Source organism: Bubalus bubalis, chromosome 18 (genome assembly GCF_019923935.1).
Source record: "Bubalus bubalis isolate 160015118507 breed Murrah chromosome 18, NDDB_SH_1, whole genome shotgun sequence".
In the NCBI taxonomy this organism is placed as follows: domain Eukaryota; kingdom Metazoa; phylum Chordata; class Mammalia; order Artiodactyla; family Bovidae; genus Bubalus; species Bubalus bubalis.
In genome coordinates, this window is record NC_059174.1 from 46,848,481 (window position 1) to 46,860,532 (window position 12,052).

General features: G+C 39.2%; 1 protein-coding gene and 1 non-coding gene across 2 annotated transcripts in view; one reads left to right on the forward strand and one right to left on the reverse strand.

The window, feature by feature from the left end:
- The window catches only part of LOC102395792, a 64,975-nt gene that overhangs the window by 44,647 nt on the left and 8,276 nt on the right, over positions 1 to 12,052 (reverse strand).
- Positions 6,694 to 6,820, forward strand: LOC112580480. The gene has a single exon (XR_003104878.1). It is a non-coding gene; the product is annotated as a small nucleolar RNA SNORA25 (small nucleolar RNA).

The window sequence follows — 12,052 nt, forward strand, 5'->3', positions numbered from 1 at the left end:
GATCTAATAAGAAAGAGGACATGGGAATAGTAGGGAAGTAATAAAGACAGAAGGTAAATGGGTAAATAAATGGTGGTACACCCAGATAAAGGAATATTACTCAGTGCTAAAAAGAAATGTGCTATCAAGCCATGAAAAGACATGGAGGAATCTTAAATGCATGTAACTAAGTGAAAGAAGCTGAGCTGAAAAGGCTATCTACGGTATGATTCCACTACAACATTCTGGAAAAGGCAAAATTATAGAAACAGTAAAAAGATTAGTGGATACCAGACGTTGCAGGAGAGGAAAGAAATGAGTAGACAGAGCACAGAGGATTTTTAGGTCAGTGAAAATATTCTGTATGATACTATAATGATGGATACATGTATATATGTGTGTGTGTATGTTAGTTGCTCAATCATTTCCGACCCTTGGTGACCCATAAACTGTAGCCCACCAGGCTCCTCTGTCAAGCGAATTTTCCAGACTAGAATACTGGAGTGGGTTGCCATTCTCTATTCCAGGAGATCCTCCGGATCGGGGGTAAAACCCTGGTCTCCTGCATTGCAGGCAGATGTGTATATATATATATACACACACACACACACACACACACACAATATATATACACACACACACCATTCTTTACCAACGAGCTATCAGGCAAGCACCCATATATATACACACACATATATATACATGTACATACATTTGTCCAAATTCATTGATTGTACAACACAAAGAGTGAGTCTGAATGTAAACTATTGGACATTGGGTGAACATGATGTCAATATAGGACCATCAATTGTAACAACTGTACCACTCTGATGGGGGATGTTGATAATGGGGGAGGCTATGCACCTGTGGAGGCAAGAGGTATATGGAGAACCTCTGTACCTTCCTCTCAACTTTGCTGTGAACTTGAAACTGCTCTTTAAAAGCAAAGAATATATATATATATATATATATATATATATATATATATATATATATAAAGAGTTACAAACCATTACTAAGTGGGCTTTATCCCAGGAATGCTGATTTAACAATACTGATTTAACATCTGAAAATAAACTAATGTAATACACAACGTGGACAGAATAAAGAACAAATTCATATGATCATCTCAACAGCTGCAAAAAAAGCACTTGACAAAACCCAATACTTTTTCATGAGAAAAATGCTTACACCTGTTAAAAACAAGACAACAGGCCCAAAATGGAGTCACTTATGCTAAGCTTCACGTCACCAAACTGAGACTTAATTAGTTTCAGCCTCTCTAGAACTGGACTATTAAACCAGCCAAGCAGAAATCACCTGATGATCATTAGTGAAGTAATCTGTCTGATAGACCCTATCATCCCCTAAGGGAAAGTAATCGGGCCAGAATCAGCCTGCTTTTTGCTACTGTAACTTCCTTGCCCCTCTCCCTCTGCATGTAAAATTAACTTGGTATAGCTCCTCGAAGTTCCTGTATATCTGCTAGATTGGTAGTTCTCTGACTCATGAATCAAGGAATAAAGCCAGTAAAGATCTTCAAAATGTACTCAAGTTGAATTTGTATTTTAACACACCCTTTGACTTGGTCCATGTACTCCAGTGATCGGGCAAGTGAAGAGCTTGCCTCAGGAAGCTGCTCACCCGTTCACCTGAGTGAACACAATCTGGAGGAGCTGGGAGCCCATCCCACAGCCTGTGTCAAGACCAGGTGATCTGCAGCCCAAAGCAGAGCCCAAAGTCCACAAAGTCAACCTGTATAAGAATAAAGACCTGTTGTTCTACTCAGAAAAGAAGCAGAAAAGCTGAAAAGAAACCTGATTTAACACATAGTTGATTTAAAATTTTTCAAAGAACTAAGCTCTCAAAACGAAACTGGATTTAGATATTTTTACTGGTCAACAGGCTGTAGAATCTGACATCATGAGTTCAAATCCTGGCCTCAAAATTTACTAACTGTGTGGGAATTCCCTGGAAGTCCAGTGGTTAGGACTTGGTTCTTTCACTGCCTTGGCCCAGGTTCAATCCCTGATCAGGGAACTAAGATTCCCATAAGCCTCTCGGCATAGCCAAAAAATTTTTTTTTCTTTTTTTCTTTTTCTTTTTTTAACGAATTGTGTAAAGTCAACAAATAGCCAAATTTGAACCTCATCTGTAAAGTGGCATTTTCCTCAAAGAGTTGTTATGAGGACTAAATGAGACCAAAAAAATGTTAAAAATGCAGAACTGAGCCTGGCACCCAGTAACCATTTAATAAATGTTCCAGGAATAAATAACCCTTATTGGGCTTCCTTGGCGGCACAGACAGTACAGAATGCACCTGTAATGCAGGAGATCTGGGTTCGATCCCTGGGCCAGGAAGATCCCCTGGAGAAGGAATGGCTACCCACTCTAGTACTCTTGCCTAGAGAATTCCAAGGATACAGGAGTGTGGCCCATAAGGTCACAAAGAGTCGGACATGACTGAGTGACTAACACTTTCACTTTTCATGGAATATGAACCATTAAAAAAATAGGGAACAACAAAAACCGTATTTTTCACTACCTCTAGTAAATTACCATTAGAACATCTTTCCCACTAACTAGTGTATGAGCATAAATTTCATATCCAAAGGCTTGACAGAAACTGTAAAACAAGTAAAAAAAGTAAATATGGGTTAATTTCTAACTGTATACAATGATGAATCAGTGCTTTATAACAGTCTATTTTCCTAAGATATTGATGCTCTTTACATGTATATATGCCAAGAGTTCCATTTTTGGAGCAAGGAACAAAGGGGATTGTCAAAAAACATAAATTTAATTTGTGTCATTAAATTTTTGTTCATTTTCCTATCAGACAGAACCAACAAAAAGATGAGAATCACCCTAGCCCTGACAGGAAGCCTTAACATTTCCAGAGGTCCTGCTGGTAATCACAGCAGTCTCCTTCTCCTTCATTTTTAAGATACTTAATATGATAAATCTTTTTTAGAAATAAAGTTTACAGTGAAGCTAAGCTAAGTCACTTCAGTTGTGTCCGACTCTGTGCGACCCCATAGATGGCAGCCCACCAGGCTCCCCCGTCCCTGGGATTCTCCAGGCAAGAACACTGGAGTGGGTTGCCATTTCCTTCTCCAGTGCATGAAAGTGAAAAGTGAAAGTGAAGTCACTCAGTCGTGTCCAACTCTTAGCGACCCCATGGACTGCAGCCCACCAGGCTCCTCCGCCCATGGGACTTTCCAGGCAAGAGTACTGGAGTGGGGTGCCATTGCCTTCTCCGTTACAGTGAAGGCATAAAGGTAATTACGTATCAATTCTATGGTGTATATGCTGACTGGCAACTTTTTGTAAAAGGATATTTTTTCCTTAAAGTTATACAAATATTAAATAAATGTTATTCTTTCTAAAACTTGGAGCATAACACAGTATTTTTTCATGTTTTTTTCTTGGATATTATATACATTTTTATTTTCCAAATGTCTTCTACACTCAGCTTGAACAGAACTGCCTTATTTTAAAAGGTGTATTTAGAATATCTGAGATTTCAATAAATCTGAAGATTGAAGAGAATTCATACTGAATTAATAATGACAATTTTATTTTTTAAAAGTATATATTAAAAATTTACTCAAATTCTCTTCTAGGCCTCAGTAATGTTTTAAAGGTTTCTTTCTCCCATATACATCTTTTTTTCCTTTAGGATTTTGTTTCTACTCTTAACATCTTTCTTCCATTTTGCTTTATTCATTTTAAAAATTTATATATTATTTGGCTGCCCCACAGGTTTTCAGGATCTTAGTTCCCCAACCAGGGTTTGAATTCTGACCATGGCAGTGAAAGTGCTGAGTCTTAACCACAGGGAATTCCCAGCTTCCATTTTATTTCTGATCTGGTTGTGGTTTGTATTAATATAGAGAAATGCTATTAATTTTTGCATATTAATTTTGTGTCCATACTGTTTTGATTTCTCTTGTTTCATCTTCAGGTGCACACACACATAAATGTATCACCTAGAAATAATAATTTTGTATGCACCTTCCCAACTTTTATCTTTTTTCTCTTTTCTATATGTATATAGTGGTGGTGGTGGTGTAGTCACTACGTCATGTCCAACTCTTGCAACCCCACAGACTGTAGCCTGCCAGGACCCTCTGTCCATGGGATTCTCCAGGTGAGAATACTGGAGTAGGTTGCCATTTCCTTCTCCAGAGGATCTTCCCAACCCAGGAATCAAACCCCAGATCTGCATTGCAGGCAGATTCTTTACTGACCAAACTATGAGGGAAGCCCTATAAGTATATAGAATTTTAGTAAATAAATGTGGTAGCATGAGCAATCTGGTCACATTCCTGACTTTAGTAGGAATATGTCTCATTTTCCACAGTAAATATGATTCTGGCTTTTAGCTTATTATGTATGTAGAATGATTTTTTAAAATATCATGTTAAGGAAGTATCCTTTTACTTCTATTTTATAAATATATCCTCCTAAAAGTCTCACATTCTGATTTAAGAAAAATTAGCAGTTCTATGGAGCTGATTATATTCTTTCTTGAATAGGATAAATTATATTAGTGGATTTTCTTAAAATGAAATATCTCTGCGATAGAAAAAAAAAGTTTCAATTATTCTCTGATTACAGATAGTCCCTAACGTACAACAGTTTGACTTATAAATTTTCAACTTTACAATGGAGAGAAAGTGAAGAAAATGTAGATACCTCAAATTTTTAATCTTTTCTCATGTTAGCTATATGTAGTAGAATATTTTCTGGTGATGCTGGGCAGTGGCAACAAGCCATAGCTCCCAGTCAGCTGATGATCACAAAGGTAAACAACCAATAAACTCTTACAACTATTCTGTACCCACTCAGCCATTCTGTTTTTCATTTTCACTACAGTATTCAATAAATCACATGTGATATTCAACACTTTACTATGAAACAGGCTTTGTGTTAGATGATTTTCCACAACTATAAGCCAATGTAAGTGTTCTGAGCATACTCAAGGTAGGCTAAACTAAGCTACGATGTTTGGTAGGTTAGGTGTGCAGGCTAAGTCCCTTAATGTCTGACTCTTTGCGACCCTGTGGACTGTAGCCCACCGGCTCCTCTGTTCATGGGATTCTCCAGGCAAGAATACTGGAGTGGAATTTGGAACTATAGCCAAATTCTTCCCTGGAGGAGGGAATCTGGCTATAATTTGCTTCAAAATATTGTTCATTTTTTCCACAAAGGATTGGGGTCTCCTGCTTGAAGGGAATCTTTCATCCCCAAGCTTTCCGCTACTTGTTGAGTAATTTTAGAAGTAAAGGCAGGTTCAGTATCACTTTGTATAAATTGAGATAATCCGAAATGTGGGATTATCTCCTAAATCAAGTTTTTTGTTACCTCCGAGACCTGTTCTGTCTGTGTGGGAAAAGTTTCTATTCATCCAGGGAATGTGTCTTCCATTACTAATAAATATTTGCAGCTTCTGGACTTGGGCATCTTATTAAAATTAATTTGCCAATTCTCCTCCATGTTGCTTCCTCAGTGTTGAATGGGCCTAACTAGTGGAGGAGGGGGTGATGCTGTTCTAGGATTATTTTGTAAACATGTGTCACAGGATTTGGTAACCTGAGCCACCACCATTTTTATTCCTTTGCTTACAAACAAACTTTGCAATAAATTCCAAAGGGCTTTCCAAAAAGCCTTGTATCCATAGTGGGTGGTTTCACATAAAGTCTTGATTACTTTCCATTGCTGAACTTGTGGAAACATAAGGTTAGATGTATTAAATATTATTAAATATATTTTCAATTTATAATATTTTCAAATTATGATGGTTGTTAAGTCAGGAAGGTCTGTAGTCTATAATTCTTTGCAATTCCAATTAAAATCCCAACGGGTTTTTTTCCTTAGATAGGAAATAAACTGATTTTAAAATTCAAAGAGAAGCACACAGGTCCCAAAGTACCTGAGAAATTTCTTAAAAACTAGAACACTGTGCAGATCCCTATCAATCAAACAGGGTTACTATAAAGTAATTAAAACAATGTAAACACATATACACACACAGAGTATAGTACTGGTATAGATGTAGACAAATAGATTAAAGAAACAGAATCAAGAGCCTAGAAATGGGCTTCCCTGGTGGCTCAGTGGTAAAGAATCCACCTGCCAACGGAGGGGACATGCGTTTGATCCTTGGTCCAGGGAAGATCCTACATGCTAGGGAGCAACTAAGTCTATGCACAACTACTGAGCCCACATACCACAACAACTGAAGCCTGCATGCTCCAGAGCCTGAGCTCAGCAACAAGAGAAGCCACTGCAATGAGAAGCCCTGGTACCGCAACAAAGAATAGCCCCCGCTTGCCACAACTAAGAAGCCCAAGCACAGTAATGAAGGCCCAGCACAGCCATAAATAAATAAATAAACCTTTAAAAACTAAATAGCCTAGAAATGATTAAGCATGTATATGGTAAAAGTGGCATCACAAAGAAAGTATTTATTTAACAAACAGTATTGGAACAACTGGTCTCCTACATGCAAAAATAATTTTACTGATATAATTAGCAGCCAATTCCTACCTTGGACCAATTACAAAATTAAATTCCAGGTGGATCAAAGACTAAATATGAAAAACAAAGGTTTGAAAAGAAACTATCTCTATATTGTAATATTAAGAAAGATATCTTAGAAAAGACAACATTGGCAACTCATGAAAGAAGATCTCATTAATGTTGCACAGGTCATTTCAAAGAGGGCTTATGAGACCAAAACCGGGAGCTCTTAATGCTGTGACCAAAGATTGAAGTTCTCCATAGAATATTACAGTCACTCACAAGTGCTATGTTTTCCTGAGGAGATAAGATTTAACCACTCATATACAGGACTGGTGATATACGAAAGTAAAAATAAATGTCCCCCACGTTTAACAACAATAAAAATTAATGTTGCATATTAATTTTGATTGAATTCTTATTGTATGCCATACCTGTCATAGGCTAGATATAACTATTCAAATTTAAAGTTTATATACAACAAAAGATACATGATAATATGTAACTGACAAATTAGAAGACAAATGAGAAACTAGAAGATACCTGCATAAATCCTAATGCTGAAGCATGCATTCTTAAAATTCCTTAATTTCAAGTGGAAAAAGGACTAACAACATAAAGTGGACAAACAATATTAACAGTCAATTGGCAAAATTTACATTTCTTCACTTAGGAGTGGATTTCCATTTACACAGTATCATAAGAGTGTGGTCCTAGAGTCAGGCTGAGTGGGTTTAAATCCTCTTTATTATATACTTCATGCATGAAGTTATGAAAGTTTCTTAATCTCTGTGCTTCATTTCCTTTTTCTGTAAAAATTAAAATAATATCGACTTCACAAGCTTCTGGTAATGATTACAGGAAATAAGCTATGTAAAGTTTATAGCACAAAATAACTAGTACATAATAGGTACTCAATAAAACTATTATACTTATTGCTGTAGAAGATTTTTTTTTACCTGCTATGTAGTCTATTCAAATATAAATAAATCTGCCATGGAATATAATTTTAACCATATTCTAGAACGAGTTACCCCATGTCAGAGGTCAGGGCGGCGGCCGAGAGTGCCAGGCTGCGACTGAGCAGGAACAGTGAGAGGAACTACCCCGCGTCCGAGGTCAGGGTGGGTGGCCAGAGGAGCTATCCTGCGTCCGAGGTCGGGGGGTTGGCCAGAGGAGCTACCCTGAGTCTGAGGTCAGGGGCCGAGGCCGGGAGGAGCTACCCCACGCGCCCATGCCCAAGGCCAGGGGCGGCTGCCGGGAGGAGCTACCCCACCTCCAAGGAGCCGTGGCTGTGCGGGCGCAGGAGGGCCTAGAGGAGCTATCCCATGTTGAAGGTCAGGAAGGGCGGCGGTGAGGAGATACCCCTCGTCCAAGGTAAGGAGCAGCGGCTGCGCTTTGCTGGAGTAGCCGTGAAGAGATACCCCATGCCCAAGGTAAGAGAAACCCAAGTAAGATGGTAGGTGTTGCAAGAGGGCATCAGAGGGCAGACACACTGAAACCATACTCACAGGAAACTAGTCAATCTAATCAAACTAGGACCACAGCCTTCTCTAACTCAATGAAATTAAGCCATGCCCGTGGGGCAACCCAAGATGGGCGGGTCATGGTGGAGAGATCTGACAGAATGTGGTCCACTGGAGAAGGGAATGGCAAAGCACTTCAGTATTCTTGCCTTGAGAACCCCATGAACAGTATGAAAAGGCAAAATGATAGGATACTGAAAGAGGAACTCCTCAGGTCAGTAGGTCCCCAATATGCTACTGGAGATCAGTGGAGAAATAACTCCAGAAAGAATGAAGGGATGGAGCCAAAGCAAAAACAATACCCAGTTGTGGATGTGACTGGTGATAGAAGCAAGGTCTGATGCTGTAAAGAGCAATATTGCATAGGAACTTGGAATGTCAGGTCCATGAATCAAGGCAAATTGGAAGTGGTCAAACAAGAGACGGCAAGAGTGAACGTTGACATTCTAGGAATCAGAGAACTCAAATGGACTGGAATGGGTGAATTTAACTCAGATGACCATTATGTCTACTTCTGCGGGCAGGAATCCCTCAGAAGAAATGGAGTAGCCATCATGGTCAACAAGAGCCTGAAATGCAGTACTTGGATGCAATCTCAAAAATGACAGAATGATCTCTGTTCGTTTCCAAGGCAAACCATTCAATATCACAGTAATCCAAGTCTATGCCCCAATCAGTAACACTGAAGAAGCTGAAGTTGAACAGTTCTATGAAGACCTACAAGACCTTTTAGAACTAACACCCAAAAAAGATGTCCTTTTCATTATAGGGGACTGGAATGCAAAAGTAGGAAGTCAAGAAACACCTGGAGTAACAGGCAAATTTGGCCTTGGAATACAGAATGAAGCAGGGCAAAGACTAATAGAGTTTTGCCAAGAAAATGCACTGGTCATAGCAAACACCCTCTTCCAACAACACAAGAGAAGACTCTATACATGGACATCACCAGATGGTCAACACCAAAATCAGATTGATTATATTCTTTGCAGCCAAAGATGGAGAAGCTCTATACAGTCAGCAAAAACAAGACCGGGAGCTGACTGTGGCTCAGACCATGAACTCCTTATTGCCAAATTCAGACTTAAATTGAAGAAAGGAGGGAAAACCACTAGACCATTCAGGTATGACCTAAAACAAATCCCTTATGATTATACACTGGAAGTGACAAATAGATTTAAGGGCCTAGATCTGATAGATAGAGTGCCTGATGAGCTATGGAATGAGGTTCATGACATTGTACAGGAGACAGGGGTCAAGACCATCCCCATGGAAAAGAAATGCAAAAAAGCAAAATGGCTGTCTGGGGAGGCCTTACAAATAGCTGTGAAAAGAAGTGAAGTGAAAAGCAAAGGAGAAAAGGGAAGATATAAGCCTCTAAATGCAGAGTTCCAAAGAATAGCAAGAAGAGATAAGAAAGCCTTCTTCAGCGATCAATGCAAAGAAATAGAGGAAAACAACAGAATGGGAAAGACTAGAGATCTCTTCAAGAAAATTAGAGATACCAAGGGAACATTTCATGCAAAGATGGGCTCGATAAAGGACAGAAATGGTATGGACCTAACAGAAGCAGAAGATATTAAGAAGAGATGGCAAGAATACACAGAAGAACTGTACAAAAAAGATCTTCATGACCCAGATAATCATGATGGTGTGATCACTGACCTAGAGCCAGACATCCTGGAATGTGAAGTCAAGCGGGCCTTAGAAAGCATCACTACGAACAAAGCTAGTGGAGGTGATGGAATTCCAGTGCAGCTATTCCAAATCCTGAAAGATGATGCTGTGAAAGTGCTGCACTCAATATGCCAGCAAATGTGGAAAACTCAGCAGTGGCCACAGGACTGGAAAAGGTCAGTTTTCATTCTAATCCCAAAGAAAGGCAATGCCAAAGAATGCTCAAACTACCGCACAATTGCACTCATCTCACACGCTAGTAAAGTAATGCTCAAAATTCTCCAAGCCAGGCTTCAGCAATATGGGAACCGTGAACTTCCTGATGTTCAAGCTGGTTTTAGGAAAGGCAGAGGAACCAGAGATCAAATTGCCAACATCTGCTGGATCATAAAGCAAGAGAGTTCCAGAAAAACATCTATTTCTGCTTTATTGACTATGCCAAAGCCTTTGACTGTATGGATCACAATAAACTGTGGGAAATTCTGAAAGAGATGGGAATACCAGACCACCTGATCTGCCTCTTGAGAAATTTGTATGCAGGTCAGGAAACAACAGTTAGAACTGGACATGGAACAACAGACTGGTTCCAAATAGGAAAAGGAGTACGTCAAGGCTGTATATTGTCACCCTGTTTATTTAACTTATATGCAGAGTACATCATGAGAAACGCTGGACTGGAGGAAACACAAGCTGGAATCAAGATTGCCAGGAGAAATATCAATAACCTCAGATATGCAGATGACGCCACCCTTAGGGCAGAAAGTGAAGAGGAACTAAAAAGCCTCTTGATGAAAGTGAAAGTGGAGAGTGAAAAGGTTGGCTTAAAGCTCAACATTCAGAAAACGAAGATCATGGCATCTGGTCCCATCACTTCATGGGAAACAGATGGGGAAACAGTGGAAACAGTGTCAGACTTTATTTTTCTGGGCTCCAAAATCACTGCAGATGGTGACTGCAGCCATGAAATTAAGAGACGCTTACTCATTGGAAGGAAAGTGATGACCAACCTAGATAGCATATTCAAAAGCAGAGACATTACTTTGCCAACAAAGGTCCATCTAGTCAAGGGTATCATTTTTCCTGTGGTCATGTATGGATGTGAGAGTTGGACTGTGAAGAAAGCTGAGCGCCGCAGAATTGATGCTTTTGAACTGTGGTGTTGGAGAAGACTCTTTAGAGTCCCTTGGACTGCAAGGAGATCCAACCAGTCCATTCTGAAGGAGATCAGCCGTGGGATTTCTTTGGAAGGAATGATGCTAAAGCTGAAACTCCAGTACTTTGGCCACCTCATGCGAAGAGCTGACTCATTGGAAAAGACTCTGCTGTTGGGAGGGATTGGGGGCAGGATGAGAAAGGGACAACAGAGGATGAGGTTGCTGGATGGCATTACTGACTCGATGGACGTGAGTCTGGGTGAACTCCGGGAGTTGGTGATGGACAGGGAGGCCTGGTGTGCTGCGATTCATGGGGTTGCAAAGAGTCGGACACGACTGAGCGACTGAACTGAACTGAGAACAAATTTAGGTCTGCATGTCCAGAAACATAGGCAGTCCATTTCTAGTTGATAATCCAGACCAAAACGTCTGACTCTGGCATCTGAGAGGAACTACATAAATTTTTTGAAAGCTTAGAGTACCCTATATGTAGATCACAACTCATTACCTCCAGGTTTTTACTTTCTAAAGAAAATTCACAAAAACTATTTGGAATCCTCTAAAAGATAATCATTACCCATGAATTCAAAATACATCTAAAAAAAAAATCTATCTATACAAATCTGACAGTCTGTTTCTTTGTGACATTTTTATATTTTAAAGTATTTACTGGCCACTTGCATTTTTTCCAACTGCTTGCTCATGTTCTTCACCCAATTATCTATATTCTTAATTACTAATTTTTAGGAATTATTAGTTGTTTTCTTTTTAATTTTTGGCCACATGCTGAGGCATATGGGACCTCAGTACCCCAACCAGGGATTGAACCTACACCTGCCACAGTGAAAGGTGGAGTCTTAACTATTGGACCACCTTGAAAGTTCCAATATACTTCTATATTACAAAAACTGTTTACGGTTTTGCCTTATTACAGTGTTTATGGCAGGTTTATTGAAGAGAAGGATTAATTTTGTGAACACGAATAAGGCATCTTCTCTTTTATCAGTTTTATATGCTAAACTAAAAAAGTAGGCCAATGAATACAGTTAACAAAAGAAAGTGATATAGATAATAATTATTAACAATATTTATCATTTATGGAGCACTTACTGTGTGCATTTAGCCCTCCCAATATTCCTATGGGATAGGTACTATTATTATCTCCATTTACAGATGATGTAACTAAGGCCA